Here is a 26,546-nt window from a genome sequence, read left to right on the forward strand (position 1 = left end):
GGTTACCAAAGGAGAGGGGTGTGGGAGGGTGGGTGGGGTGGGAGGGAGAAGGGGATGGAGGGGTATTATATTCGGTTATACATGTGGTGGGGGATCACGGGGAAAACACTGTAGCACAGAGAAGGTAAATAGTGATCTGTTGCATCTTGCTGCACTGACGGACAGTGACTGCACTGCGGTATGGGTGGGGAATTGATAATATGGGTAACTGTAGTAACCACATTGTTTTTTCATGTGAAGCCTTCATAAGAGTGTATATCAATAATACCGTAATAAAAAAGTTTTAAAAGACATAAAAAAACAAAAAAAATCATATGATCATCTCAAGAGATACAAAAAAAGCATTTGAGGAATGCTTCAACAACTATTCATGACAAAAACTCTCAACAAAGTACGTATAGGAGGAATACACCTCAACATAATAAAAGTCATATGTGGTAAGACAACAGCTAACATCATCAACAATGTGAAAAACTGAAAGCTTTTCCTCTAAGATCAGGAACAAGACAAGGGTGCCACTCCTGCATTTTTCTTCAACAAAGTAGTGGAAGTTCTACCAAGAGCATTTAGGCAAGAAAAAGAAACAAAAGGCATCCAAATCAGAACAAAATAAGCAAAACCGTCATTATATGTATATGACATATACATAAAACACCAAAGACTCAAAAAGCTGTTACAACTAACTGAAGTCAACAATATTGAAAATGTAAAATCAATATACAAAACTCAGCTGTGTTTCTACACACTAATAGTGAACTATCAGAAAGAGATATTAAGAAAATACTCTCATTTATAACTGGATTGAAAATAATAAAATACCCACGAATAAATCTAACCAATGAGGTGAAAAACCTGTATACTGAGAACTGTAAGACACTGATGAAAGAAGTTGAAGAATATGTAAAGAAATGGAAAGAGTCTGTGCTCATAGGCTGAAACAATTATCCTGACATACTACTCAAAGCAATGCACAGATTCAATGTAACCCCTTATCGAAACCCCCGTGGCATTTTTCATGGAACTAGAACAAACCTAAAATGTGCATGGAACCACAAAAGTCTGAAGAGGCAAAGCAATCTTGAGAAAGAACAACAAAGCTGAAGGCATCAAGCTCCCTGATTTCAAACTATATTAATAAAGCTATAATACTCAAAACAGTACAGTACAGACACCTAGATTCTTGGAACAGAATAGAGAGCTCAGAAATAAACCCTATACCATACACAAAATTCAACTCAAAATGGATCAAAAACTGAAACATTAAGAATTAAAGTCATGAACTTCCTAGAAGAAAACATCGAGCGTACGCTCACTCACACTAGTTTTGTTGATGGTTTTTTGAATTTGATACCAAGAGTGAAAAGAAACAAAAGTAAAAAGAAGAAATAGGATTAAATCAACCTAAAAGGCTACTGTACAGCAAAGGAAGCAATCAAACAAAATAAAAAGACAATCTATAGATTGAGAGAAAATATTTTCAAATCACATATTTGATAAGGGATTATTATCTAAAATATAGGAAGAATTAATACAATAGGGGGAAAAAAAACCCACCAAACAACCCAATTATTATATGGGTAGGGAAGTAAATGGATATTTTTCCAAAGAACACATACAAATTGCCAATGGGTACATGAACAGGTGCTCCATATCACTACTCATCAAGGAAATGCAAATCAAAACCACAATGACATATCACCTCATACCCGTTAGAATGTCTATTATCAGAAAGGCAAGTAACACCGAGTGTTAGCGAGGATGTGGAGAAAAGGGTTCCCTTTCAGCGCACTGTTAGAAGGTAAAGTGGTTCTGCTGCTGTGTAAAACAGCATGGAGCTTCAATAAAAAATAAAAAATGGGTACCACATGATCCAGCAATTCCACTTCTGAGTATTTATCCAAACAAGGTGAAATCACAATCTTAAATTATCTGCTCTGTTCACTGCAGCATTGTTTACAATAGCCAGGACATAGAAACAATCGAAGTGTCCACTGATGGATGAATGGACAGAGAAAATGTTGTATATATATGCACAATGTGATAGTATTCAGTTATCAAAAAATGGAAATTCTGCTATTTGTAACAACATGGATGTACCGTAAGTGAAATAAGTCAAATACTGTATAATATCACTTACATGTGGAATCTAAAACAAAACAAAAGAAAAAAGAGAGAATTGATACATATGCAGAACAGATTGGTGAATACCAGAGAAGGTGGGGGTGAGGGGGTAGGGGGTAGGCACAATGGGTGAAAGTCAAAATTACAAACTTCCAGTTACCAGATGCGTAAATCCTGGGATGTAATATATAGAATGGTGAACATAGTTAACGTTGTGGCATTTGTATATTTAAATGTTGAGAGAGCAGATATTAAAAGTTCTCATCCCAAGAAGGAAAGACTCCTAAGTATATATACAGTGATGGATGTTAACTAAACTTACTGCTGTAATCATTTCACAATGTATAATACATACATCAAATCGTCATGTTGTACACCTAAAACTAACACAACGCGATATGTCAACATATCTCAATTCTAAAACAATTTTTGAACAGTGCAGCAGCACTTAAAAACTTACAATGAGAGGCGCGCAATCAGGCGGAGGGCATGGGAAGGGCCGAGGACGCCCCGGGGTGGAGACAGGCGGCGGCGAGGGGCGGTCGCCCAGGGCGCGGGGAGCCTTCGGTGGCCGCTCACCGCAGGGCCGCCCCGCTGGCTGTGCCCCCGCCGCTGGGCACAGGCCTTCGGGGAACCTCGCCGGCGGCGGCGGCGGCGGCGGTGGCTGTCGAGGCAGGCCGCCGCTTCCTGGGGAGGGAGGCGCGGACGTCACAGCGAGGCCGGGCGGGAGGCCTTCCCCAGACGCCCGCTCCCGCTGCCTCCCCGGGCCGGAGGTTCCCCGAGAGCGCCCCGGAGGCGGGCCCAGGCGTACGGGGCTCGGCGTCCAACGCGGCCTCGTGGGTAGCGAGGGCGGGAGGGTGCGTGCGCGCGCGTGAGCAGAGGGGGCGTCCCGGCCGCCGCGCAGGCGCTGTGGGAGAATGACCCCGGAGTCACCGCGGCGCGCTGCCTGCGGGCGGCTGCCAGAGAAGCCGGCGGATCGACGCTGAGAGCGCGGCAGCTGCGCAGGGACCAGCGGGACGCTCGCCGGGAGTCAGGCTGGTGCTGCTCTGCCTCTCCTAGTTTTATCAGAGTGTATGTTTCTAGGTATGTATCCGTATCTTCTTGATTGCCTATGTATTATTGTTCAGATAGTCTCTTATAATCCTTTGTACTTCAGCGGTATCCGTTGCAACATCTTCCCTTTATTTCAGATTTTATTTCCGTTCTCTCTGTTTTTGTTGAGTCTAGCTAAAGGCTTATCAATTTTATCTGCTCACAGAATCAGCCCTTGGTTTCATTGATCTTCTCTATTGACTTTTTAGTGTATTTCATTTATTTCTGCTCTGATCTTTCTTATTTCCTTACTTCTGACTTTGGGCTGTTTATTCTTTTCCTAGTTCCTTGAGGTTTAAACATAAGTTGTTTATTTGAGTCTTTTCTTGTTTCTTGATGTATCAAGAACTACCTTCTTGGAACTGCTTTGCTGTATCCCATAAATTTTTGTGTTATATTATCATTTTTGTCGCAAGATAGTTTGCGATTTCTCCTTTGACCATTGGTTGTTCAGGAGCATATTTGTTGTTCAACCCACATATTTGAATTTTCCAGAGTTCTTCATTTCTAATTTCGTACCATGTGACCAGAAAACGTGCTTGATAAAATTTCAGTCTTCTTTAATTTATTAAGAACTGTTTTGTGGCCTAACATATGATCTTTTCTGGAAAATGTTCCATGGGCACTTGAGAAGAATGAGTTTTCTGTTGCCTTTGGATGGAATGTTCTGTATAGATGTGTTAAGTCCCTTTGATCCAACTCATTTAAGACCAATACTTCCTTATTAATTTTCTCTCTGAATGGTCTATACATTGATGTAAGTGGAGTATTAAATTTTCTTACTCTTTTTGTATTTCCATATTTTATACCTATATGTTGACAAATTACAGTAGAAGTGATAAAGTGTGCTTATTGTAACTGTCTTTTCTGGCATCTTTTTACTGTTTCTTCCATAGCAACGTCAATTTAGGCATTATCTTCTGTGATCAGTATTGATGAATTTACTTAGAAAGTTATCCAAACTTTCAAAAGTATTTATATAGTACACATAATTTAAATTCCTCTGTGGTTCTTATTTTCCTCTTTTCATATCTTAATTTTATTTGTTTCTGCTCTCTTTTTTTGGTTTACCTAATATTTTCCTTAAAATTTTTTTAAAGCGGTAGCTCTGATTTATTTGATCTTAACTCACTTTCTTTCATAGAGATCATTATTTAAGTTTTAAGCTCTCTGAATAGTGAAGTTGAATACCCAAGATTCTAATCGATGCTTATTTTCTGTATAGTAAATTACTTGAATTCTTCCATTTCAGTTTTTCTTCCCATAGTGCTCCAGGACTTTTTGAAAGGGCATTTCCATTTCTACATGGAAGCGCTTCTAGTTATCTAATATTTGTTAGTAATTCTACTGCTACTCTATTTTGAAGAGTGTTGTTATTATTTCAACATATAGTATGGATACCATACTCTGGTTACAAGAAGATATTTTTTAATTCCAAGTCATATGCCCCTTCTAAACAATTGCAACTTTTCTCAAGATACTGCTTCATGTACACTTTAATTCTTCAGCCTATAACTGCCAATTCTTTTTCATGTAATTTCTGGTGCCCTTCTAGATTCATATAATCAGGTCCCCTCTTTTGCCCAAATTCCCTAAATACTCAAAGTGCTGTAAGACCTATGCATGTACCTGGTATGTGTCAAGAAATTGGTTGACATACTCTTCTGGGGATTTCCAGATGGATTGGCTATGTGTAGGAGAGAATGAACCATGGTGATAGAAACATGTATTTGTAGAGAAATTGTCATTGAAAAATGGTCTTGTATAAATACTTGCCTTTTTCAATTTCACATATGTATATATTTCTATTTCAGATAGGAAGAGTATATTAGAGCTGGCTGTACTGGCTCTGTAGTCTCAAGAATTTACATAGCATTCTAAGTTTGGATAAAGTGATATTCATAGCTTCAAATTACCCATGGTGAGAGTATTTACATCATTGACATTGGCAAACGCCTCATGATAGGATGTGTTGTATGTGTGTGTAGGGCTGGTTGTTAAAATTTTATCAGCACTACTGCATAAATATTATTTTCTAAGCTCTCCTTTTATTTTATATTATTTTATTTTGTTTATTTTTATTTTTTAATTTTGATATGATTAATGTACAATTACTTGAACTTTGTGGGTACTAGACTCCCCCTATTATCACATCCCCCCCACATACCCCATTACAGTCACTGTCCATCAGCATAGTAAGATACCATAGAATCATTACTTGTCTTCTCTGTACAGACTGCCTTTCCCGTGTCCACCCCTGCTGTATTATGTACGCTAATCATGATGCCCCTTTTTACCACTTATCCCACCCTTCCTACCCATCCTCCCCAGTCCCTTTCCCTTTGGTCACTGTTAGTCCATTCTTGGGTTCTGTGAGTCTGCTGCTGCTTTGTTCCTTCAGTTTTTCCTTTGTTTTTATGCTCCATAAATGAGTGAAATTATTTGGCACTTGTCTTTCTCCGCCTGGATTACTTCACTGAGCATAATACCCTCTAGCTCCATCCATGTTGTAGCAAATGGTAGGATTTGTTTTCTTCTGAGGGCAGTATAATATTCCATTGTGCATATGTACCACTTCTTTATCCATTCATCTACTGATGGGCACTTAGGTTGCTGACATATCTTGGCTATTTTAAAAAGTGCTGCAATGAATTTAGGGGTGCATATGTCTTTTTGAAACTGGGATCCTACATTCTTAGGGTAAATTCCTATGAGTGGAATTCCTGGGTCAAATGGTATTTCTATTTATAGTTTTTAGAGGAACCTCCATATTTCTTTTTGCAATGGTTGAGCTAATTTACAAGTCCACCAACAGAGTAGGAGGGTTCCCCTTTCTCCGTATCCTCACCAGCATTTCTTGTTCCATGTCTTTTCACTATTGGCCATCGTAACTGGTGTGACATGATATTTCATTGTGTTTTTAATTGGCATTTTTCTGATAATTAGCGATGTGGAGCATCTTTTCCTGTGCCTATTGGCAATCTGAATTTCTTCTTTGGAGAAGTGTCTGTTCATATCCTCCACCCACTTTTTAATAGGGTTATTTGTTTTCGGGTGTTAACGCATATGAGTTCTTTATACACTTTGAATGTTAACCCCTTGTTGGATATGTCATTTACGAATATATTCTCCCGTACCGGAGGATGCCTTTTTATCCGACTGATGGTGTCCTTTGCTGTACAGAAGCTTTTTAGCGTGATGTAGTCCCATTTGTTCATTTTGGCTTTTGTTTCCCTTGACCGAGGAAATGTGTTCAGGGAAAAGTTGCTCATGTTTATATTCAAGTGACTTTTGCCTGTGTTTTCTTCTAAGAGTCTTATGGTTAAGTGACTTACATTCAGGTCTTTGATGCATATTGAGTATACTTTTGTGTACAGAGTTAATAATCCAATTTCATTCTCTTGCATGTAGCTGTCCAGTTTTGCCAACACCAGTTGAAGAGGCTATCACTTCCACATTGTATATCCATGACTCCTTTATCATAAATTAATTGACCATATATGCTTGGGTTAATATCTAGGTTCTTTAGTTTGTTCCATTGGTCTGTTTGCCTGTTCTTCTGCCAGTACCAAATTTTCTTGATTACTGTGGCTTTGTAGTAGAACTTGATGTCTGGAGCATAATCCCCCAGCTTTACTCTTCCTTCTCAGGCCTGCTTTGGCTATTCGTTGTCTTTTGTGCATCCATATGAATTTTAGAACTATTTGTTCTTATTTGTTGAAGAATGTCGTTGGTATTTTGATAGGGATTGCATTGAATCTGTAGATTGCTTTAGGCAGGGTGGCCATTTTGACAATATTAATTCTTCCTATTCATGAGCATGGGACGTTATTTTCATATATTGGTGTTTTCTTTAATTTCTCTCATGAGTATCTTTTAGTTTTCACTTGTGTAAGTCTTTCACATCCTTGTTTAGGTTTATTCCTAGGTATTTTATTCTTTTTGATGCAATTGTGAATGAAATTGTTTTCCTGATTTCTCCTTCTCCTAGTTCATTGTACGTATATAGGAATGCAACAGATTTCTGTGTATTGATTTTGTAGAATTCAACTTTGCTAAACTGACTTATTAGCTCTAGTACTTTTAGGGTTGATTCTTTACGGTTTATATGTACAATATGTCATCTGCAAACAGTGACACTTTAACTTGTTCCTTACTAATCTGGATGCCCTTTATTTCTTTGTGTTGTCTGATTGCTGTGGCTAGCACCTCCAGTACTATGTTGAACAAAAGTGGGGAGAGTGGGTGTCCTTGTCTTGTTCCCGATCTTAGAGGAAAAGCTATTTCAGCTTTTCGCTCTTCAGTATGATATTGGTTGTGGGTTTGTCATATATGGCCTTCATTATATTGAGGTATTTGCCCTCTATACCTGTTTTGTTAAGAGTTTTTATCATGAATGAATGTTGAATTTTGTCAAATGCTTTTTCAGGATCTATGGAGATGATCATGTGACTTTTATCCTTCTTTTTGTTGATGTGGTATATAATGTTGATGGAAATTTGAATATTGTACCATCCTTGCATCCCTGGAATAAACCCCACTTAATCATGATGTATGATCTTCTCGATGTATTTGTGAATTCAGTTTGCTAATATTTTGTTGATTTTGTATCTTGCAACTTTGCTGAATTCAGATATTAATTCTAGTAGTTTCGGAGTGGAGTCTTTAGGTTGTTTTATGTACAATATCATATCATCTGCCAATAGTGACAGTTACACTTCTTCTTTACCAATGTGGATGCCTTGTATTTCTTTGTTCTGATTGCTGTGGCTAGGTTCAATAGCTTTTGTTTCCTTTTCAGAACATCCCACAACACATCTTGCTGTTCTGCCAATTGACACTGAAGTGTGCCTCTCTCCTTGGTAACTCTTTCCTGTGCTGTGAGAAACAACCACCACACATTTCCTGCTGCCCTCTGGCTACTCAGTTTCCCTAAAGAGTCCGTTATTTTGTGGAGGGCCAACTCTTATTACCACTGGTGTCCCCACACTTTCCCAATTCTGGAGAGGTGCCCATTCATCTAGGAGGTATGAACCCCAGACCAAGTCCCCACCACCTATATGTGGGTCCGCGGGTGTCTCCCTGTAACTTTTGGGGCGGGGGGAATCCTGGGGCAAAATACCTTTGAAATCAAAATCAGTCAAAGGGAGAGATAAAGTGGGAGAAACCTGTTTATTTCTTCCAAGTAGTCATCCCACTTCACTCTCAACCTGGCTGCAGAAGAAGAGACCCCCACCCAACCTCTCTGGTCCACCTAAGCCCTCTCTTGCCCTTGAAATCACCTATTTCTATGGAGGTGGACCACCTCTCTCCACCCCTTGGAAACACCTATTGTATAGAGATGCACTAAAGCCAGGTGAGAGATTCTGGACATATTGCAGTTTTACCCACACTCTCCACCAGCCAAAGAGGGGCCCGAGGGTATTTGCCCATCATCTAGAGGGGAAGCCTGCTGAAACATCGCGCCCATGAGGACAGATTTCCGGTTAACTGGATCCTGCCTATTCTGTGCCAAATGTAGCTCTGGGAGAAAGGGGATTGTCCTCCCAGAACACATTCCCCTATGAATCTAGTGAATCCAAAGGAGGACAAGGGGAGGAGTACGTTGGGACAAAGGGTTTTATTGCTCACAGCCTCCTCAGGATCACTAGCCAGCCCAGACCTGGCTCTGACTGTTTGCTCTGGCCATGGCTCCTGCTATCTCTCCTTGCCCACCCCTCTGACATTAACTCCATGGGCAGGGCCATGTGACTGACTTGCACCAGAACAATTAGGCACAAGGACTGGAGGGGAGGTGAGAATGGCCATTTTCTCTCCAACCCTTGCCCCAGATCTAGCAGTGGCCCTGAAACATCCATTGGTATATAAATGGACTAAGACTGTGCAGGAGATTCAGGAAATTCTTCCATTTACCCCACATCCAGTAGGCTTGTGTGTTTCTCACTGGGGTCTTTGCGAGTTGGGCTGTTATCAGCGAGTCAAGCCTGTGCAATCTGGAGAGTGATTTCCATGTGGAGGCCTCTTCGGAAGACTGTGGGCTGTGCTCCTTGAGGACAGCAGCACCCTAGGTTCTTTGATTTGGGGCGTGAATTTAGACAAATCTCCAGCTCAGGGAATGTCTGAGGTCTCACTGCAGTTCTGCTCCTCAGTTGTTGTGGGGTACCCAGGGATGCACAGAAATAAGGCAGTGCGGGGCGGGAGAGGGCATTTGTGTCGGCATCTGCAGGTACACCCTCCTGCCCAGAGGCCACTCTGCTGCAGCTGGAGCTCGGGTATGGGGTGGGATTTGTCCATTCCCTGCCATCCCTGTCATTGTGTCTGGGTGAAGTGGAAAGACTGGACAGTGGGGAAGCAGGGTGAAGGACTGCTCTTTGACCCGCATCGTTGTGGGAACTGTGAGGCCAGCATTGTCCTGCCGACCCAGCATTGTCAGGACTCTGGCCTTTTACAGTCATGCTTGCTCTTTAGTAGCCTACTTGAAAGTCTTTCTTTGCCTCTGGGAAGTTCTCAGAACATAATCTCACTCCATTCAGTGCTCTGTGGTTCCCCCAAATCCTGGCTTAGTTCCCATGTTGTGCAGATGTCGGGTGACCCTGGCTTCAGGAGTTGGCAAGGAATCTGCCCTGTGCCAAGCAGGAGTTCACTGAAGTTCCCTTATTCCCTCAGATCTTCCTTGCCCTCTCCACTGCCTTGCATGGTTACTGCCATTTGCTGCTACTCTGGCTGTAATGAATTCCTTCCTCACCCACACTCCTCTGACCTGTTCAAGAATTCTTTCTTGAACGCAGGCAAGAACCTCCCCCCATCCAGGTTTAGGTTTCACCCAGTGTGTAGGGAGACACCTCCCCAGATGCAGCTGCCCAGAAACACAACCATCATGATAACCACTCTCAAATTACCAAAAATCCTTTCAGGTGTTTGAAGAAAGTATCACATTTCATAGACTAACTTTTTCTATAACAATTCATCATTAACAGTTACTTCCAAGTCAGTAAATATGCTATATAATTATTCTTATTTGAATGGGGGTAGTGTTTATCTGTGTGGCTCTACTATTATTTTACTGATCTTCTAATAAAATACGATTGCCTTCTAAATTTGCCTTTATAAAGAATGCTACATTCAACATCCTGTTCGCAGACTTTGGATATTTGTCTGCTTTCACTTTTTATTTCTGAAATAATCTATGGTTGCCTTATACTTTAAAAATGTTTAAAAATAACAGATAAACTAAACTCCTCTTTGACTATTTCTCATGCCGTCATTTCTCTGCTAACTTTACCACTGTTGGCAGTTTCATTCAGGAGCCCTTTTAAATGTACACACACACACACACACACACGTGTGTGTGTGTGTGTGTATTGATATTTGTGTGTGTATGTGTGTACATATATATATACACACACACACAACTGCATACATATACAGTTATGTGTGTATAATGTATTAATCTGTAGAAATGTAATATTGCTTTCAATATTATGTATTACACTTCAAGTATGGCAAAATGGAGGTGCTCTAAAACGGACACAGGAGTATAATAAAGATGACATGAGATGAATTCATGTATGTAACTGGTGATTTGTTCAGTAAATGTTAGCCAGTATTATTTTCATCTATTTTATTTGCATAATGGTATTTACCCAATAACTGACAATTCCTATTGGAAAAAACTTAAAACCAAAATAAAGATGTTAGAATGTAGTGAGGATGTACTACAGAACTCAATCTTTATGCTGAATAATAACATCCATACCATATTGAAAGTGTATATAAATGTATATGGAGTGGTTAAGACTACAACTGCCACAGAATAATGAAAAGAGGTTTAGTGCAAATAATAATACTATAGAACACATTATCTGACTGATAGGAGAACATATTGGTTAGCCAAAATATCTGAGTTCTGATTGAATTCTCATCTAAATTATCCTTTGATTAGGAGGAAATCAACACCAATGAGAATTTCTCTGGAAATAAATAACAGTGGGTAGTCTATATAGAAAATAGTGCCTGACGAAAATGGAACAAAATTTACATTTCTACATTCATGCATTAGAATACTAAAATATTTTAAAATAAGTATATGATTTCAAGAAACAAAGAAAACCCCAGAAATATCTAAAGACAACGGAATGGATTTATAAAAATGCAGGCAAAAATAACTGAAATAGAGTACAGGTTTCCCATGCTATCTGAAAGTTGAGCTTTCCTATGAAGCCTATTGTAAGTTGAATTGGCATAAAGAGTAGCCCCCATTTTCTGAAAGTTCACCTTGTGCCTCATTAGTATGGTAATCACTTTTCTCCTAAGAGCAAAAGTACTGTTTGGATTTCTTTCAGTTAGTAAAAACAGGTACTAATGCAGTTCTTTCCTTAAAGTGAAGTGGTGGACTGTGGACTTTTGGAAAGATGGGGACACCTGTAATGAAAAGTCTAAATGGATGAATAATGCAGACAGTGTTTCTTGAAAGGAACTTCTGGTGAAAAAAAGTAAAAAGGTAAGCATTAGACTAAGAAATGGGTATTACCACAAGTTAGAGGTTTTATGGGTAACATAGATACTCTTTTTGCTAATGACTTTGCAAAAATAAAATGCATATTCTTCAGAAACAGAAATCTCCAGAACTGAGTCAACTATGAACACTCAGTCGTTCAAAATAAACACCAAGTAAAACAGACATTTCTAAAGAAAAAGCCTGATTTTTTGGGGGGTACTTTTTTAAAAAAAATTTTATTAAAGTATGATTGATATACACTCTTATGAAGGACTCACATGAAAAAACAATTTGGTTACTACATTTACTCATATTATCAAGTCCCCACCCATACCCCAATGCAGTCAGTGTCCATCAGTGCAGCAAGTTAGAAAATGCCTGATTTAACTTTAAGGAGCTCCTGATAGCATATTTAAATATGGAAGCTTAACATTTAATCCTATGACTGTTGCACAGTCTTGATTTTAAACTTTAAGAGCAAAATAAAACTTCTGGTGCCAATTATGAATACTTGTGAAATGTCCTAAATAAATCTGTAATTTTAGTTCTCAAGTCTATTTGGGAAAATCTAGGTGATTGTTCCCTTCAAAAAAAGTTGAGTGGTATTTCTATACTTTATGAAAGCCTAGGAAGAATCCTCCCCTTAGGCCTTCAGAGAGAGTATGGTCCAGCTGACATCTTGAATTTAGACCTGTGCCTTTAGAACTGAGACAACAAATTTCTGTTGTTCTAAGCCACATAGATTGTGTTACATTGTTATGGCAGTCCCAGAAAACCAACATATTGGTTGATGGTATCAGGCATGTATTATGTCCAAAATGCCAGCGATACCACTGCCTAGCCTAAGAGTCACATCTTTTTGAGACAGGTTCCAGTGTGTAAAATTGCCAGTTGTGGACACTTGCAGCTCCAAAGGTTTGCTTGGGCTGACTGAGCAGAGTGAAAAGGTGGTCTGTACAGCTCGCTGGGTAGTTTCTAGAGCCTGCTAGACAGTGACCTTTTTGAGTGATCTTGCATAACGAGTTCAGCAGGATCTACATCTAAGATACGAATTGCCTCCAACACCCGAACAAGCCTATGGGATGTCGTGCCTCATTTTTTCTTTGCTGGATGCTTTAAGGCCAATAGTTTTTCTTTAATATGCTCAGTGCTTTCTCTCTGGGCATTAACCCACATGATTCCTAAGAAGCTTACTTGGGTAGTTAGCCTCTGTATCTTGTTGGTATGTTAATCTTCCTGCCATGGTTTAGATACTGGCTCATCTTATGAAAGTGGTCTATATGCTGTCTATAGCCCTTCCAATTAGAGTAATGCTTTCAGTAGAATAGTACCAGGATGGCTCTGGTGATATCTCAGCTTTTTCCAGGTCTCAACCTAAATAAATACTAGCGATAAATTGTTGAGACTTTAAGTAGCCAGTGGAAAAATAATGAAGATAATTAGAATCTTGTGAAGGCAAACCGACTGATCTTTAGGATGCAGCTGGGTGCCAAGAAGGCATTAGCAGTGTCCTCCACTGTAAAACAGACATCTTTAGTCTGTGGTATGGACTTTGTAATTGTTAAATCTGGAAGTGCATGTGCAAGAGGGACTCCGACCACATGGAGCTTGTAGTAGTCCCCAGTGAGGTGCCTAACCACATTGGCTTTTTCTACTGGCTGCTAGGGCTGTCATGTGACAGTTTGTCTAAGCACCTATGCCTCTGTCACATCCGTGACCAGTATCGTGTCATCTGACCTCTTCTATCCCCCTGCCCCCTGCCCCAGTGTCCCGTATACTGCTTTACTACATGACTAAACTGGGGAGGTCTAGTAGGCTCCGGGTCCTGTAATGGTGTCACCGTAAGTCTGGGGAGAGGAAATCCCGGGGCAAAATACCTGTAAAAACCGAAATCATTTAAAGGGAGAAATAAAATTTGAAACCAATTTATTGCCTACAAAACTGCAGTCTGGCTGCTCTCTCTCACTCTCTCTCGCTCTCTCCTGCCCCAGCAGCAGCCAAAATCAGTCCTCCCCCTCACCTCTCAGGTACAGATAAGCCCTCCAGTTGCCCAGGTAATTACCCACTGATACGGAGATGAACTTCTCCACCCCTGAGGAAAGATGCAAATGCACAAAAGCCATATTTCTTTCCACCTCTGAATGCCTGTTGATATGCAGACGTACCAAAGCCAGGTGAGATATTCTGGAAATGTTACACTTTTACCCACAGTGACCATAACTGTTCCAGTCATGACATTTCCCCATTGAGAACATTCCTTATGATCAAGAGAACTATTACCTATAATCAACACACCTACTCCCACAATACATTAAGGAGGAGAAATTACAAACACTTGTGTAGGCAGGTATTGGCCCCAAAGAGCCCATCTATAAAGTTATACCAATCCACTGTCCAATCTGAAAATTATTTCCAAATCTAGTTCAAGTAATTTTCAGATTCCTCAAAGTAATCTGTGCTCAAGGGCACTTCCTGGCACCACGATGTCCAAAAAGGATTAAGTGTTTTGCAGTCTTAGTCATTGTCGTGTCCCCAACATACCTTGACCAGGTCATGTGGCCTTGAGTCCCTCTTAGGGAGGGGCCGGTCTTTACTCGAGTCCCATTTGTTCTTAATGGGAGTGGGATCTGAAAAGAGGCAGTATTGAAAACACGGGATCAGTACCAATATGGAAAGCTCAGACCTCTGCAAGGATATCTAGGTCCTCCTGGTCTGCCTGTTTATCCATGATAAATGCTAAAGCTGCATGGGCATTCTCCCTCTACAGAAGATAAACACATCAGGGAAATTAACAGTAAAATTTCTCATACCCACAAACAAAGTTAAAAAAGAAAAGTTAGAGTATTAAGTGTGCTAGGATGCAGAGCAGCTGGAAGTATAAAACATATTTGGTGGAATTGCGATTGGAAAACGACTTTGGAAAACTGGCAGGATCTACTGACGCTAAGCATATGTATAATCTGTGATCCGGCAATTCTCCTCCTACATGCAGGTGCAACTGAGATGCACACATATACACAGCAAAAACCAAGAATGTTCATACAGCACTAATCCTAGTAGGCCCCAGCTGAAAAGCCAAATGTCATAAACAATAATAGTAAGCTGGGCCTGCGTGATTAACACAAGAAAGACATGGGCTATGCTGAGGTGCCTTCCTTTATCTGGGAAATATTCAAACATTCCTGGCCAAGTTGCTCTTGGCTTTTTGAGCTTTAACTGATTAATTTGGGGTCTTTTCAGGTGGACTTTCTGGCATTTTTCTCTTTACACCCCGCTCACGTCTATTTTCCTGCCTAACAAGTCCAAAGGGGGAAAAGGGGTATATATGATGTTTATGTAATAGTATATACAAAAAGTCTATTTTAGAAAAAGGGTATATACAACATTCATGTAAAGTTCAGAAGATGGCAAAAGAAGTCTGTGCTGTTGTAAGCCAGATGATGGATACCTCCACAGGAGACCAATAGACTTCTGGGGTGGGCATTACGTGGATTTGAGCAATTTATGAAATTTTATCCAACCGTACTGTAATAATTAGCGCCCATTTTTGCATGTTGCATTAAAAACTCAACACTTTTTTCCCTTTAATTAAAAAAGCCATTAAAACTGTCAGGTACAGCAGCACAACCATACCCCAAAGTCACGAACTAAAGCGAACGCCCTCACACTAGCAGGAAAGAGTCACTCTCCCTATGCCTTCCTCCCCCACGGGCCTGTTTGCTCTTAGTAAGGCGGGTAACATGAGGGATGGAAGCAGATCGCGTTCGGGGACCTTAGGGTGTAAGTTTCATGAAGCTTCAAAGACCTTGTAAGTTTAAAGACCCTTGTAAGTTTCAGAAAACAAAACAAAACGAAAACCTCCACTCAGCCGTTCAGAAAGTACCTGCACCTCAGCTCTGATTGGCTACGCCCTGTGCAAATGACGCATTGTACTTTCAGCCAATCAAGACTTCGTTGTGATGTTATCCATTCAGTTCTCTATTTGGTACTGAGAGGGTGGGACTTCCTTCCATCAGAAGGCCGTATAAACCTCAGACCCCACAGGACTCTCGGCATCCTTCCTTGGAGCCCCTCCTGGGTGGCAGGAGCTTTCTCTTCATTCATTAAAAGAGGTTTGCTGGTTGCTCTATACCTTTGTCTACTGCCGTCATTCTTCGTCGCCTCTGAGACACGATCCTGGGACAAACAGCATCATACTCAGCCAGTAAAAGTTAGGGCCCCGAGATTCCTCTCCTTTACCCTTCCTTCCACCGGCTAGAGCTTCCGGACTCCGCCACTCTGAAAGTAGCCATGGGATCCGGTCTTAACCCTGGGAAATCTAAGCACCCCGCTCCGCCCTCCGGAATTCCGGGCAACACTACAGGTCCCAGAGGACCCCGCGGCAGAAATAAACTCTGGGCTGAAACGCCAGGCGGCCGCCGTAGCACTGCCGTAACTGCAGCTGGTGAAAGTGATTTTCCTGAGAGGAATTAGGGATCTAGGGTGCCGGCTGTCACCGTTCCATTCTGGACTGCAGTTCCCAGAAGCATCTGGGTGAAACACCCCTTCCTTCCAGGTTGTCAGCGTTGTGCTTGAATGAGTTGAGCAGTGCGGTGGCTGATGCGGAGCGGCCTGTCAGTTTGTGACGTCACAGCCGGCGGCGCCCAGACGGAACGCCTGGGGGAGCTGAGGGTGAGGTGTGCCTGGGGGCACCGGCGGTTGCTGTGCCTGCGGGACTGCATGAATATGTGTCTCACCACGTGAGAGGTTAGTTGTTCCTCCAGCTGTGTGAGTGGAGCTGTATGAATCCTCCTTCAGCGGTGTCGTTGAAGGCCTCTGTCCCCTTCTCAACTCCGCCCAGCCAGGAGCCGATACGGGCGGCAAGGATAGGGTGAGAGATGCTCACACTGAGGGTTTGAGGGTTTTTGGAGTCTTGGGGTTGTGGGGTCTCTGCGGCTGACTTACCAATTCTTTGTAGCCACTAGAGCCAAGTTCCCTGGAAATGCGTCTGTCCGATGTGGTAAGATAGAAAAGTGAGTCCCGGACTAAAGGTTCCAGGTAAAGAAATTTGTTTCCAAGTCCCTGAGCTGATCTCAGAATGAGAAATCTAGAGGCAGAAACATCCCCAACGTCGGGGGCCTAAGGAGAGAGGAGGGGAAGAAACCGAGGTAGTAATATGGATTCCAGTACCTCCCGTAAGGAACCCTCTGGGGAGTCCTATGCGGATTCTCGACCTCTATTCTGGATCGCAGAGAGGGCAGCATTGCTCAAATCTCTCTCTAACCTTCCGCTGAACGTTTGCTTAGCTCAACGGGATGGGAGTAGATGTTTGTTTCTGACAGGTCAGTCTGGACTCAAAGGCTTGGTGTCTCAAGATTTCTTATTCCTTACCAACCAGTGGTCTTCTCACACAGGTTACCAGAGAACAAGGGAAGAGCGGCTGCTGGACAACTGATAGTTTTATCCGAGGTAAGCTATTCTCTTTTCTCTCCAAAGTACTGCCTGCTTTTTCAGGATATGCAAACATTTGTTTTTCTTCTCTTGAAACGCCATAACAAGGATCCTTCTAGCGATCTGATCCTTGGGCTTAGGTAGTGCAAAGAATAATAGGGGCAGAAGGAATGGACCCAAAGAGGCGATTGCACTCCATTTCTCTCCTTTTCACCTGAGGTACACATATTCACCAGGCAAGTATTTCAGTTCCGTCTATATACTTGGTCTTTAAAAGATTTTTGAAGGAATAGAATACATGGCCCTGAGTGAAACTTGAAATCCTTTATTTTTAGTATTTTCTTCTCAATTTTTTAAAGATCTAATCCTCTACATATTTACAAGGCTCAGAAGAGTGTACATTGAATTCTCTCTCCCGGCACAACTCGGTAGTCACATTGTTTTCCCACTTTAGAGGCAACCAGTGTTGGACTATTTACTTGAGTACATCCAGGGGAATTCTATATATACATTAGTATATGATGGCTTATTTTTCATAGCTGCACAGTATTCCATACTTCTATAATTGAGAAACTGACCCTTATTATTAATGACCTTTCAAGTGGCTGCCAGTCTTTTGTTATTATCAATAATGGTAGGATAATTATCCTTGTAAATATGTTATTTAGCTCATCGATGAGTTCATCAATAGAGTGAATGCTAGTTTCTGGTCAGCTTGTATGTGGACTTTATTTATTTAAGGTTTCACATGAGAAACATTGTGGTTACTCATTCACCCATATTATCAAGTCCCCCAGGCCCCATACCCCATTGCAGTCACTGTCCGTCAGTGTAGTAAGATGCCACAGAGTCACTACATGTCAGTGCTACACTGTCTTTCCCCGTGACCAGCCCATACCATGTGTACCAATCATAATACCCCTCCATCCCCTTCTCCCTCCATTCTCACCCACCCACCCCCACGCCTCCTCGTCTGTTCTTAGAGTCCGTGAGTCTGCTGCTATTTTGTTCCTTTGGTTTGGTCTGTTACACTCCACAAGTGAGGGAAATCGTTTGTTACTTGACTTACTCTGCCTGGCTTATTTCACTGAGCATAATACCCTCAAGCCCCATTGTTGTTTTTGCAAATGGTAGGATTTCTTTCCTTATGGCTGAATAGTATTCCATTGTGTATATGTACCACATCTTCTTTATCCATTCATCTACTGATGGATACTTAGGTTGCTTCCATTTCTTGGCTATTGTAACTAGTGCTGTGATAAACATAAGGGTGCATAGATCTTTGAGTCTGAGATCTTGTTTCCTTTGGGTAAATTCCTAGGAGTGGAATTCCTGGGTCAAATGGTATTTCCATTTTTAATTTTTTGAGTAACCTCCATACTGCTTTCCCCAGTGGTTGAACTAATTTACATTCCCCACAGCAGTGCTAGGAGGGTTTCCCTTTCTCCACATCCTCACCAGCATTTGTTGTTCCTAGTCTTTTTGATGTTGGCCACCCTAACTGGTGTGAGGTGATGTGTCATTGTGATTTTAACTGGCATTTTCCTGATTAACAATGTAGAGCATCTTTTCATGTGCCTGTTGGCCATCTGAATTTCCTCTTTGGAGAAGTGTCTGTTCATTATCTTCCACCCATTTTTTTAATAGTTATACTTGTCTTTTGGGTGTCAAGGCATGTGAGTTCTTTATATATTTTGAATGTTAACACCTTGTTGCATATGTCATTTACAAATATATTCTCCCATACTGTATTGTAGGATGCCTTTTTGTTCTACTGGTGGTGTCCTTTACTGTACAGAAGCTCTTAAGTTTGATGTAGATCCGTTTGTGCATATTTGCTTTTGTTTCATGGACTTTAAATTTTAATAGTTTTTACTGTACAATATAGATGCTATACTATTGACTTTGGAAGCAATGTTTTCTTATTTTATGTTCCATTCCAGGTATCTTGCTGATTGTTGGAAAGTTTATGGAAATTACTGACATGGTGATGTAGAGTTTTTCAAACTGTGGGTTTGCTGCATTATTTTTTGTGCGTGGTAAAATCAATTTACTGAGTCATGATCAGCATTTTCTACAACTTTTTATTATAAAAAATTCAAATATGTACAAAAATAGACAAAATAATATTGAACCTGTATGTCCCACTTTCCTCAGCTTTAGTAGCAATTGACTCATGACCAGTCAGTCTTGTTTAACCTATCCTTCTACTCACGGTAGGGTTATTTTGAAGCAAATACTAGGTGCATCATTTCATTCATAAATATTTCAATGTGTATATGAATAAAGAGTTTTTAAAGAAACATAATTGCAATACCATTTCCTCCCTAAAAACATAAGCAGTAGCAGGAGCCAAGATGGTGGTGTAAGTAGGGCACTGGAAATCTCCTCCCAAAACCATATATGTTTTTGGAAATACAACAAATGCAACTATTCCTAAAAGAGAGACCAGAAGATACAGTACAACAGCCAGGCTACATGTACACCTGCGAGAACCCAGCACCTCTTGAAGGCGGTAAGATACAAGCCGCGGTCCGGCAGGACATGAGCATGCCCCCAACCGTAGCTCCCCGGCGGGAGGAGAGGAGTCAGAGCGGGAGGGAGAGGGAGCCCAGGTCTGATAAATACCCAACCTTAGTCATCCTCACCAGGAGCGCAGACACAGTTCGTGGTGTCCTGGATACTAGGGAAATGGAAGAGTAAAATCTGTGAGCAGGTTCCCACAGCCGGCACCCCTGGGACAAAAGAAAAGCGAGTGCTTTTTGAAAGTCTTATAGGGACAGGAGCCCCAGAGCTGGATGGAAGTGTCCGAGCACACTCAGCCGAGTAACTGGGAATCCCAAGGAACACCGGGCACCCTATCCCCCTGGGCGGCAGTGCAGCTCTGAGGGCCCTCACGGTGTTAAACAGCCTCCCGCCCATTCCCCCATTGGCACAGCCACGTCATAGCAGAGCACCAGCCAGAGAATGGCCATGCCCACAGCAGCCATGCAGAACCTCCGCTGCAGCTGCCCGGGCCATACTCAGAGACCCCGCCGTTGCGCAGCTGCCGAGCATGAGCCACTAGGGGTCGCTGTTCTCGCAGGAGAGGAAGTCATCAAGCAACCGGGAAGGGGCTTTGTTCTCCCAGCTGACACACGCACCAACTACCCACGAACGACCTCTATCACCATGAAAAGGCAGAAGATTTTGATACAGACCAGAATCACACACACACATCCCCTCAGAGGGAACCTGGGAAGGTAGATTTAAGCAATCTTCCTGGAAAAGAATTCAAAATAAAGGTCATAACCATGCTGATGGAGCTGCAGAGAAAAAAGCAAGACCTAACAGATAAAGTTGGGAGGGAGTATACAGAAATAATACAATCTCTGGAAGGACTTAAAAGCAGAATGGACGAAGTGCCAGAGGCCGTTAATAGAAATCGGAGAACAGGAACGCAGAGAAGCTGACGCAGAGAGATAAAGACACCTCCAGGAATGAAAGAATATTAAGAGAACTGTGGGACCAATCCAAACGGAACAATATCCGCATTATAGGGGTGCCAGAAGAAGAGAGAGAAAAAGGGATACGAAGTGTATTTGAAGAAATAATTGCTGAGAACTTCCCCAAACTGGGGGAGGAAACAGTCGATCAGACCACGGGAGCACACAGAACTCCCAACACAAGGGATGAAAGGAGGACTACCCCAAGACACAGATTAATTAAAATGGCAAAGATCAAGGACATGGACAGAGTATTAAAGGCAGCCAGAGAGAGAAAAAAGGTCACCTACAAGGACAACCCATCAGCCTACCATCAGACTTCTCAACAGAAACCTTACAGGCCAGAAGAGTATGGCATGATATATTTAATGCAATGAAACAGAAGGGCCTTGAACCAAGAATACTGTATCCAGCACGATTATCACTTAAATATGAAGGAGGGATTAAATAGTTCCCAGACAAGCACAAGCTGATAGAATTTGCCTCCCACAAAAAATCCCTGCAGGGTATTTTAGAGGGACTGCTCTAGATGGAAGCACTCCTAAAGCTAAAGAGATGTCACCAGAGAAAATAAAACCACAGCAAAGAAAGCAGACCAACCAAATACTAACTAAAGGCAAAAAATAAAATCAGCTACCCACAAAAGCACTTAAAGGAAACACAAAAGAGCACAGAATAAAACAACCAACATATAAAGAGTGGAGGAGGAGGAATAAGAAGGGAGAGAAATAAAGTATCACCAGACAGTGTTTATAATAGCTCGGTAAGCGAGTTAAGTTAGACAGTAAGATACTAAAGAAGCTAACCTTGAACCTTTGGTAACCATGAATCTAAAGCCTCCAATGGCAATATGTACATATCTTTCAATGATCACCCTAAATGTAAATGAGCTGAATGCACCAATCAGAAGACACACAGTAATAGAATGGATAAAAAATCAAGACCCATCTATATGCTGCTTACAAGAGACTCACCTCAAACCCAAAGACATGCACAGACTGAAAGTCAAGGGATGGAAAAAGATATTTCATGCAAACCACAAGGAGAAAAACACAGGTGTTGCAGTACTGGTATCAGACAAAATAGACTTCAAATCAAAGAAAGTCACAAGAGATAAAGAAGGACATTACATATTGATAAAGGGGTCAGTCCAACAAGAGGATATAACCATTATAAATATATATGCACCCAATACAGGAGCACCAACATATGTGAAACAAATACTAACAGAATTAAAGGAGGAAATAGAATGCAATGCATTCATTTTATGAGACTTCAACACACCACTCACTCCAAAGGTCAGATCCACCAGACAGAAAATAAGTAAGGACACAGAGGCACTGAACAACACACTAGAACAGATGGACCTAACAGACATCTACAGAACTCTACACCCAAAAGCAACAGGATACACATCCTTCTCAAGTGGACATGGAACATTCTCCAGAATAGACCACATACTAGGCCACAAAAAGAGCCTCAGTAATTTCAAGAAGACTGAAATTCTACCAACCAACTTCTCAGACCACAAAGGTATAAAACTGGAAATAAATTGTACAAAGAAAGCAAAAAGGCTCACAAACACATGGAGGCTTAACAACATGCTCTTAAATAATCAATGGATCAACGACCAATTTAAAATACAGAGCAGGCAGTAATGGAAACAAATGACAACAACAACACAATCCCCGACTTCTGTGGGATGCAGCGAAAGCAGTTTCAAGAGGAAACTATATAGGTATGAAGGCATATTTAAAGAAGGCAGACCAATTCCAAATGAATAGTCTGAAGTCACAATTATCAAAATTGGAGAACAAATGAGGCCTAAAGTCAGCAGAAGGAGTGACATAATTAAGATCAGAGAAGAAATAAATAAAATTGAGAAGAATAAAATAGAAAAAATGAAACCAGAAGCTGGTTCTTTGAGTAAATTAACAAAATAGATAAGCCTCTATCCAGACTTATTAAGAGAAAAAGATAATCAACACACATCAACAGAATCAGAAACAAAAAAGGAAAAATCATGATGGATCCCACAGAAATAAGAGAATTATCAGAGAATACTGTGAAAACCTATATGCTAACAAGCTGTAAAACCTAGAAGAAATGGACAACTTCCTAGAAATACTACCATCCTAGACTGAACAAGGAAAAAACAGAAAATCTGAACAGACCAATTACCAGCAATGGAATTGAAGTGGTAATCAAAACACTACCTAAGAGCAAAAAAAGGGCCAGATGGATTTACTGCATAATTTTATCAGATATACAGAGAAGATGTAACACCCATTATCCTTAGAGTTTTCCAAAAAATAGAAGAGGGAATACTCCCAAACTTATTCTATGAAGCCAGCATCACCCTAATACCAAAACCAGGCAAAGAATCCACCAAAAAAAGAAAATTACAAACCAATATCCCTGAGATGAACATAGCTGCAAAAATACTCAACAAAATATTAGCAAACCGAATTCAAAAATACATCAAGAGGATCATACATCATGACCAACTGGGATTCATCCCAGGGATGCAAGGATGGTACAACATTCGAAAATCCATCAACATCATCCACCACATCCACAAAAAGAAGGAAAAAACCCACATGATCATCTCCATAGATGCTAAAAAAGCATTCGACAGAATTCAACATCCATTCATGATAAAAAGTCCCAACAAAATGGGTATAGAGGGCAAGTACCTCAACATAATAAAGGCCATGTATGATAAACCCACAGCCAACATCATAGTGATTAGTGAGAAGCTGAAAGCTTTTCCTCTGAGATCAGGAACAAGACAGGGATGCCCACTCTCCCCACTGTTATTTAACATAGTACTGGAGGTCCTAGCCACAGCAATTAGACAAAACAAAGAAGTACAAGGAATCCAGACTGGTAAAGAAGAAGCCAAACTGTCACTATTTGCAGATCACATGATACTGTACATAAAAAACCCTAAAGACTCCGATCCAAAACTACTAGAACTGATATCGGAATTCAGCAAAGTTGCAGGATACAAAATCAATACACAGAAAACTGTGGCTTTCCTATACACTAACAATGAACTAATAGAAAGAGAAATCAGGAAAACAATTCCATTCACAATTGCATCAAAAAGAATAAAATACCTAGGAATAAACCTAACCAAGGAAGTGAAAAACCTATACCCTGAAAACTGCAAGACACTCTTAAAAGAAATTAAAGAGGACACTAACAAATAGAAACTTATCCCATGCTCTTGGCTAGGAAGAATGAATATTGTCAAAAAGGCCATCCTGCCCAAAGCAATCAACAGACTCAATGCAATCCCTATCAAACGAACTGGAACAAATAGTTCAAAAATTCATAAGGAACTACCTAATAGCCCGCATAGCCAAAGCAATCCTGAGAAGGAAGAATAAAGTGGGGGGGAATCTCGCTCCTTAACTTTAAGCTCTACGACAAAGCCACAGTAATTAAGACAATCTGGTAATGGCACAAGAACAGACCTACAGACCAGTGGAACCGAATAGAGACTCCAGACATTAACCCAAACATATATGGTCAATTAGTGTACGATAAAGGAGCCATGGCCATACAGTGGGGAAATGACAGCCTCTTCAACAGTTGGTGTTGCCAAAACTGGACAGCTACATGTAAGAGAATGAAACTAGAACATTGTCTAACCCCATACACAAAAGCAAATTCGAAATGGATCAAAGACCTGAATGTAAGTCATGAAACCATAAAACTCTTAGAAAAAAACGTAGGCAAAAATCTCATGGACATAAACATGAGCAACTTCTTCATGAACAAATCTCCCCGGGTAAGGGAAACAAAAGCAAAAATGAACAAGTGAAACTATATCAAGAGGAAAAGCTTCTGTACAGCAAAGGACACCATCAACAGAACTAAAAGTATCCTACAGTATGAGAGAATATATTCATAAATGACAGATCTGATAAAGGGTTGACATCCAAAATATATAAAGAGCTCACACACCTCAACAAACAAAAAGCAAATAATCCAATTAAAACATGTTCAGAGGAGCTGAACAGACAGTTCTCCAAAGAAGAAATTCAGATGGCCAACAGACACATGAAAAGATGCTCCACATCGCTAGGCATCAGAGAAATGCAAAATAAAACCACAATGATATATCACCTTACAACAGTAAGGATGGCCACCATCCAAAAGACAAACAACAACAAATGTTGGCGAGGTTGTGGACAAAGCAGAGCCCTCCTACACTGCTGTTGGGAATGTAAATCAGTTCAAACATTGTGGAAAACAATATGGAGGTTCCTCAAAAAGCTCAAACTAGAAATACCATTTGACCCAGGAATTCCTCTTCTAGGAATTTACCCTAACAATACAGTAGCCCAGTTTGAAAAAGACATGTGCACCCTTATTTATCAAGCACTATTTAAAATAGCCAAGAAATGGAAGCAACCTAAGTGTCCATCAGTAGATGAACAGATAAAGAAGATGTGGTACATATACACAATGGAATATTTTTCAGCCATAAGAAGAAAACAAATCCTACCATTTGCAACAACATTGATGGAGCTGGACGGTATTATGCTCAGTGAAATAAGCCAGGTGGAGAGAGACAAATACCAAATGATTCCACTGATGTGTTGAGTATAAGAACAAAGGAAACACTGAAGGAACAAAGCAGCAGCAGAATCACATAACACAAGAATGGACTAACAGTTACCAAAGGGAAAGGGGCTGGGGAAGATGGGTGGGAAGGGAGGGATACGGGGGCGGGAAAGAAAGGGGGCATTATGATTAACATGTATTATGTCAGGGGAGGCACGGGGACGGCTGTGCAACAGAGAAGACAAGTAGTGACTCTACGGCATCTAACTATGCTGATGTACAGTGGCTGTACTGGGGTTTGTTGTGGGGACTTGGTGAAGGGGGAAGATGAGTAAACATAACGTTCCTTGTGTAATTGTAGATTAATGATACAAAAACAAAATCTTAGACTAGGAAGGGCTGATTTGTCATTGGGTGGAAAGGAGAGATGTAATGTGATCGGGGGTGGAGTTAGACTAGTGAGACCGTTTGTGACGTGCCATCATTCACGGGAACAGCAATGCCCACGGACAAGTCACTGAATGGCTCGTTCAATCTTAGAGACGTTGCAGGACGTAACAACATCTTGAAAACTAAGAAACTGAAGGGAAGAAAGAAAAGAGCGATTTATTGTAGGCAAGCACTTTAGATGTGCAATATTCTTTCCCTTTCCTCTGCGTTTGTTGGAAAAAGTAGATGGACAGAAAAAGAATCATATGATATCAAGCGTGCCAAAGAGCGACAAAACAATTTAGGACCATCACTCACAGCCACCTCAGGTCAAAGAGAGAAATTATTCGCCTCCACCCCACACCACGGAGCTCTCAGTGGCTGAATGGGGCCCGTTACTCTGGGGTCTTACCCCCTCCGGCGGCACATCCAGGCGTAAATCCTCATCGCGGAGGTCCCTTCACAAAGCCTCGTTCTCTGAACAGTGAGGTGAAGCAACAGCAGCAGCTGGAACCGCGCGGCTCTCAGCTGGCGGGACTCTGTCTGTCCCACGGGGGTGAGTTCACGGGCGCGCAGGGTCTCCGCAGCCAGGGGCGTCAGAAAGCAGGTGAGGCCGCCCCGCGGTCACAGAGGCGACGCGCACGCGCAGCGCGGCCGACCGTTAATGGGCGGGTCTCCCCACTCGCGCCTGCGCGGAACCCAGGCGCGGGGCCGAGTTCGCTGATGGAAAGGGAGGCGGAGGGCGCACTCACCCCGGCACCGCGAGGGGGCCCAGTCGGCAAGGCCAGGCCGTCTCCCCCGCGGTTCCGCCGCCGAGCGGCGGGGCCGATTTCGCCCGCCGAGAAGGGCACAGCCACTCCGCGCCCGCACGGCCGACTCCGCTAGGAATTAACCCGGAGCGCCACGGAATCGGA

The sequence above is a fragment of the Manis pentadactyla genome, chromosome 5 (assembly GCF_030020395.1).
Source record: "Manis pentadactyla isolate mManPen7 chromosome 5, mManPen7.hap1, whole genome shotgun sequence".
Taxonomy (NCBI): domain Eukaryota; kingdom Metazoa; phylum Chordata; class Mammalia; order Pholidota; family Manidae; genus Manis; species Manis pentadactyla.